Source organism: Sinocyclocheilus rhinocerous, unplaced genomic scaffold, assembly GCF_001515625.1.
Source record: "Sinocyclocheilus rhinocerous isolate Xijiao unplaced genomic scaffold, SAMN03320098_v1.1 scaffold557, whole genome shotgun sequence".
NCBI classification, from domain to species: domain Eukaryota; kingdom Metazoa; phylum Chordata; class Actinopteri; order Cypriniformes; family Cyprinidae; genus Sinocyclocheilus; species Sinocyclocheilus rhinocerous.
This window is the reverse complement of record NW_015633548.1, coordinates 416,246-423,854: the sequence shown is the minus strand read 5'-3', so window position 1 is coordinate 423,854 and position 7,609 is coordinate 416,246.

The window sequence follows — 7,609 nt, the reverse complement described above, 5'->3', positions numbered from 1 at the left end:
TTAACTTAACGTCGGTCGGCGTGTGGCGTTATTTTAACGCGTGGTGGCGTCTGCCGTTAACTTATCGCCTAACGGCGCTTATTTAACGCCTGGCGGCATTATGAAAATGGCGTTTTAATATTGATACGGCGGTCAAAAGCACGCGAATTATGACCCATATGGCTTTCCATAGAAAACGCACTTGGTCATGTAAACGCGGTAACCCGTTTTCTTTTATCGGAGTAAGGTCATAAACGGCGTAAGCATAAACCGGTCGCAACAGGTAGTTTTTTGCCTCTTACTCCGATTTCGCACAGCATGTAAACGCAATAACTACACTGTAAAACCGAACAGTGAAATTAATGAAATGAAATGAGTTAACTTCACTCAAATAATAATGAAAGTTCATTGGACTTAATTGAAATAAGTTCTGTAAATTTAAAATGTTGTTGTAGTAAGGTGAACTTAAAATTATTGCGTTTTCTAGTTCCCAGCATGCTTTGCATCAGACAACAAGGAAAATAAATGTAGAAATTAAGTTTTATTTTGTGTGTTTTTACACAAGATTAACATAGAGAGACATAAGTTAGTACTTAAATGTTGTGTTATGTTAGGATTTACATAGGTTTCTGTTATGTTGGTTTTGTAGTGTTACCGTTGTGGTGAAGAGTAGAGCCTGTGGTTAGGTTGAGGATGGACAGCAAAAATTAAAGACTCTTTATACTGCGTGTTGTTTGACTATTTATATGCAAGTATTGTGAGTATTTTTGATAACTACATTAGTACGTGCCAGTGTGCCATTGCTATCTAGCACTTAACTATAAAGATCTGAATGAATGTGCTGGTAATGGAAACAAGTTATATATAATTATCGTTGTGATGAGTGGGGTGGGATCATGGAAGGGAGGCTTGGCTTGGCTCCCATGGCTCTCAGCCCCGCCCCACTTGTCATAAAAATTTTAAGTTTTTAGTATTTTTAAAATACAAAAATACTGTAGTTTATTTTGATACATGGTGTGGCTGCTGTATTTTGTAGTTTATTTTGATACACTTAAAATGAAGGTATTTGGTATTTTATTTTAAAATACATTTTGATGTATCTTTGCCCAACCCTGCTTGTAAAACGAAGTTTTTCCCTGTGAGATTGGGTTGTACCCACTCTGCTATTACTGAATAAGCTAGAATAAACCCATATGGGTTTTAAGACATAAAACATTCTTCTAGCTTCTAGCTAGAAACTTCTAGCTTTTATTCTTCATGCAGTTTATCAAAGCGTTGCTTGGCATTTGTCATAGCAGTTGCACAACTAATATTCTCTTGTTTTGAAGGGAATGTACTGTTCTTAACATAATTGCTTTAACGCTTTCATAACGAGCAACTTGTGTGTCATTAGCAGTTTTCTTATGCAACAGCTTTCACAGCTTTCACACAGTCTTAAAAATAAAGGTTCCAAAAAGGGGTTTTTACTTTGATGCCATAGAAGAACCATTTTTGGTTCCCTTAAGAACCTTTCAGTGAATAGTTTACAATAAATATAAAACCATTTTTAAGAATAAAAACAACTTTTTTTCCTTAGTTAGAAGAACATTTAAAAAATCTAAAGATTTGGACAGTTTTAATTAGGGTGACCATATGTCCTCTTTTACTGGAATTGTCTAAACAAACTGCCTAAAGTGTCCAGGTTTTGGCTTTGTTTTCCTATTGATGTGCTCTCATACATTATATGTAGATGTATTTGCATTGCTTTGTCCGTTCTCTGTAGAATCCACCTTCTTGCACTCGATTATGTACAACACCTGCACACTATTGGTCAAACTACTTTTCAGTCATTATGTTCAGAAAGTATGACAACAATAGGAAAGTAAAGCCAAAACCTGGACATTTCAGACAATTTAAAAAATAATAAAAAATCCCAGCCAGGACATGTCTGGGGAAAAGAGGACATATGGTCACCTTATGTTTCATGGATGTTAAAGGATCAGTTCACTTCCAGAATATTTTTTTTTTTTGATAAAACCCTCATGTCATCCCAGATGTTAATGTCTTTCTTTCTTCAGTTGAAAAGAAATAAAGGTTTTTGAGGAAAACATTCCAGGATTTTTCTCCATATAGTGGGCTTCAACAGGTTGAACTTTCAGTGCAGCTTCAAAGGGCTCTACATGATCCCAGCTGAGGAATAATGGTCTTACCTAATGAAACAATCTGTCATTTTCTAAAAAAATATATAACAATTTAAAATACTTTTTAACCACAAATGCTTGTCTTGCACTAGTTTGACCTCACGCATTACATAGTCATGTTGGAAAGGTCACGCGTGACGTAGGTGGAAGTACTGACCCAGTGTTTACAAAGCGAATGTGCAAAGAAAAGTCAAACGCCCTCTACAAAAACAATGATGTCGGTCGATTTTTAAGTTGGAAGAGAAAATGAGATGGAGTTTTTCACCCTACCCTATACCTTTTTGAAGCAACATACACAGACAATGTGACTTTTCCAACGTGATTACGCAATGAAGTCACGCATGCGCATCGAAGAGCTAGTGCAAGACAAGCATTTGTGGTTAAAAAGTATATAGATTTGTAATTTTTTTAGAATGGGGGTGAGTAAAATTATCAGGAAATTTTATTCTGGAAGTGAACTAATCCTAAAGATTCTTAATGGAACCACAAATGCCAATGAATAATCACTATTTTTTAGAGAGCACATTACATCTGCAAGGTTGTTTTTTGCTGATCTGCTTAATGTTTTTATTCTGAATGATTGAATACTTTAGGTAGTTCCTGACATTATACGAACTTCAGTTTTCCTCTAATCTACACTTTTTGCTTGTTGCTGGACTTGCATTATTTGACAGTAATGGCTGTTTATTTGCTCCATGTTATTTTCCATTAAAACCCCGGTGTGCGCATGGCTCAGCGGTGAGATTATTTATTTATTGGGTCTTGACATCATGTTGCCTCATGTTCTGGAGGTGTATGAGTACACGCAGACTCCCTGGAGGAGGGCAGTGAACTCCTCACAGCATGAGAGAGAAAGAGAGAGAAAGAGAGAGAAAGTCTGATTCCCCAGAGGTCGCAAACACATGCACATGCACACAGCGCTCTGTCTGTATCCCCCCACCTCTCGTCCTCAGTCACTGCTTTCTGACTGAAGATGGGCCTCCACTTAGTGTTAGTCAACACCACTAGTTTTCCCCTGTGCCTAATTCCTTAATCGGCCCCCCACCGAGGCTCTCAGGACCCCCGGAGAGGGCCGAGTGTGCAGTTAACTGCACAAAGCAGGGCACATGCGTGTTACAGGGGGTCTTTGTTGCATTGTGGCATGCTCTTGGCCTCATGGTGATTACCCGCACCAGGGGTCCCGCATTATACCACCGCACCCGAGAATCTCACCTTTACAATCCCCCCTGCCGAGAGCCAACAGGGGGCTTGCTGTTGCTTCGCCAATCACTGTTCTTTTACAGTGAGCGCAGGCACTTATCTCAAGCACTTAAACACTAATGCATACACTAAACACTCACTTACACACACAACGGGCACATTCCTAAAGGAGACCTACAACACCATTCATTACTCTAAGAGCAGAGTACTCACAAGCACTTAAACACCATACACTTAAACAGCCACGCACCTTCAATCTCACTATCTAATAATCGCTTCTTGTGTACACGCTTGTCGTTCACTTGCTACCATTCAAAAGTTTGAGGAAATGTTTTATGAGCCTCTTATACTCATCAAGACTGCATTTATTTAATCAAAAATACAGTCAAGATAGTAATAATGTGAAGTATTATTCAAAATATACAATTTAAAATATAAAGTTTAATATAATTAAAATGTAATTTATTCCTATGACGGCAAAGCTGAATTTTCAGCATCATTACTTCAGTCTTCAGTGTCACGTGATGCTTCAGAAATCATTCTAATATGATGATTTTGCAGTTATTAATATAATTTTTTTTTTAATGTCCTGCTTATATTTTTGATAAATACAAAGTTCAAAAGAACAGCATTTATTTGAAACTGAAATCTTTTGTAACGTTAATGTCTTTACTATTACTTTCCATGAATGTAAAATATTAATTTCTTACTAAAAATAATTGTAAACTTTTGATGTTAATGTATGTAAGACTTAGGTTTGTAACAAAATCTTCTTTGCTCATACTGGATAATTTTTATCATTATCATTAATATCATTATAGTATGTTTTAAATAAAACAATCAACAATATGGGTGAAAACCATACTCACTAATACTTGCCCATATTATTATTATTGTTTTTTCCAAATGCATTTTATTTTATTTTTCACCTGTGCCATTTGACCTCATTTCTTATCCTGTCGCTGTTTTTGATTGTGAACATTGATGCTTTTTTTCAATATAGTACTTTGAAACTTTTGTACAAATAAAAGAACACTGTCTCTCTATCTTCCTCCCTCACTTTCAGAGATAGAGAGACAGAGAGAGTTTGTCCTGTGGCGCAGCATGTGACAAGCATGAGCTCTAGCTGCAGGACCTGATGGTTTCAGTCAAACACAGGAATACATCAGCTCCCCACCAACTCTTCACCCTCTCAACCACTGATCAAGAACCAGTCCTCAATAAACTTCTTCAATAATTCAACCCATTGTGCACACATAACAACATCAAACATCATAACAAAATCAGATGCCTTGATCCCGTGCAAACATTGCAGAGCTCTTAGGGAAGAAACCACAATGCTTTTGCCAACCCATAAACCCCCAGGAGGAACATGCAATAAAGATAAAGTCTGAAATATCTAATGAAAGATTGGGAGAAAGAAGCCATCAATAATGAATGAACAAATTGGGTTTAAAGGATAGACTGCGAAAATCTATGGCTCTTCACACAGCAACAAAACACGGTTGTCAGTTCTATTTGGAGCTCAAACATGGCTCTGTTTGTGCACAGTTTAATAAAAGAGACTGACAAGCTCATGATATAACCAAACTGACTGCCTAAAATTCACAACAGAATTTTTTAGAGCGAGTTTGGTTATGTGCTACAGGAACACAACTGCAAAAGTTTGTCACTGACCTATAATATGCCATAAGGCGCATGCTGCAGGTTATTCTTTGCTGTCAATCAGTAACATTAGGACCGTCAATCTCTCTCTTGTTATGAAAAATGGAAGAAATAGTAGAATGAGACAAAACTCCTGTATTGAGGCAAAGTCATTAAAAATGAACTAGATGGAGTTTTTGCATATCTGAAATTATGAAAGCAGCAGTAGCTACACAGAATAGTTTAGAAGAACAATTTTAACTGTAAAAGATGCAAAATCTGTAATCACAGTACCAAAATTTGTCACTATGATTAAAGGCATTAGAAATAGGCTTCAGTTATCTATTCATACAGATACTATTCAATCTGCTCCTGTTTGCATTTACAGGACAATCTGAGATACATCTATGTGGCCTGCATGAACATTGCCAATGTTTAAAAGTGTAAATAATGTGTAAAATCTTAAGTAGAGACGTAGCAGTGGCCCTTTCGAAGAGTCTAGAGGCGATACAAGCCCCACGCGTGATTAACAGACTGCTCTTCTGTCTCTGTCAAACAGATGCTGTTTTTAGCACTACAGAATCCTTAATATTAATATCCATCATCCATTCTGATTTGCTCATTCCATAGTAAATGAGATCCTCTAATGGGAATAATTCCACTGTCTGAACCGTTTCTGTCCTCCCTCTGTCAGCAGAAACAGATGAGGCCCTTGAGTCCGTCGAAACGAGGATGTAGATGTTCAGGAGCGATTGTTAAGACAGACAGACACATGAGAGCTGCGCGATGCAATCAACAAAAACGTGATGAATCATTCTGGGCTCAACTAAGCTTATTTACATGTTTGGATCACTTTAGATAAATCTTTGTTACTTCGGTGTGGGCAGGTCCCAGTGCTCATAACTCATTGTCTGTTTTAGCTGCAAAGCGAAGCCACATCTAGAACAAAAGAAGAGCTAATTTTTTAGGAAAGAAAAGGCTTCATCTGAGATAACAGCTTGTATATTGGTGGTCTCAAGGCAGCATACAGCACTCCCACACAGAACGCATGTCCACCTAGCAACCGTCTCCTCTGGCCGAGCAGCAGACTCATCCCAACCGATATTAGCCTCTAATGAAACCAGGCAACGGGCTGCAAAATCCTCCTAATGCCTAGTATATGAATAGAGTCCAAATCATGGCCCGCCAATCAGTTCCTATGGTAACCTTACTTGCAGTTCACTTCTCGATTTCGCTTTAATGATCACACTAGGGAATGTATTGGAGGAATACAGGATGTACAAGTGTGAAAGGGAAAGAAATATGGGGTGGGGGGGAGAGAGAAGAAGTGTGAATGAGTCATTGTGCTCAAGCTGTTGAACAAATGTATTCAAATGAGGTGGACCTAAATTCTGCGCAGCTTGAAAAACAAGCCGACTTCATTAAACTCCTGTATAACAATGCTTACAGTGTGATAGCTGCTCTCTCCAGCGAGTTTTATTGTTCTGTACCTGTTTGAATTTCTCTATCGAAACATTACAAGAGGAAGAGAGCGAGAGAGACAGAGAATGAGTCACTGGCTCGAGCAGCTGCATGTGTAAATGATAAGCAGACAATGCAGTTTGTCTTCCCATAACCACAGCAGCAGCACTATCAGAGAAACCCCTGCCGTTACTTTCCTCCTAGATTTTTGCAGGTGAAACATTACTTCCATATTTGAGTGTTTTTTTTTTTCTCAACTTTTGCCAGTTTATGTCCCGAGAGTTGATTTTTGCTCAAATTAAAACATTTACACTTCCAACAGTGTTTTTTTTTTAACTTTGACTCCAGACTCATAATCTTAAAATATGCAAAATCACAAAAACATGCTAAAATCTATTAAAATAAAATAAGACAAGCATAAAAAATATGACTGTTCCACAGTCATTTCCACCAGACCTAAAAAATGTTGTTCCTAAATAGCTGGCAAAATTTTGTGTACTTTACAAAGTAGACAACCGTGTCGGCGAATTTGTAAGCTTGGGATGAAAATGAGACATTTGATGTTTGAACAAAAGAAAAACCAACATAAACATTACAATGAACATAATATTTTATTGTACATCATGTCCAATCAAGCTGTCATTTTGTCACATTATGCAAAAAGAGAAAAATATATTTATTTATGTGCATTTCTAGCTGAGCCTTAGCAAAACAAAACAAAAATCAGCCATTTTATTTAAAAAAATGTTTACAGTGTAATTTCCATGGCTGTCATTTCCATCACAATCATAATGATGTGGTTGAAAAATACTCTAAAAATTCTAGGGCTGTCCCCTAATAGTCGACTAACCGTTTGTCGACCAGAAGAGGCTTGGTCGACCAAAATTTTATTAGTCGCTTAGTCGCAGAAAATAAATAAATAAATAAAAATTCATATTGGCAAAGTCGCGCAGATCGTTAACGGCTAGTCTATGTGGTAATACAGTACATCGGGCAGGACATCCAAACACTCGCCTATCTTTCATCGACCTCAAATATGGCTTATCATCTGAAATATGTAAGTAGCAGCAACTTTACATGGCCGCGCAATCTGATGTTAATCTAGAAATATGCGCGCTGTTCAAGTGTCTGTGTGGAGTGAGGAA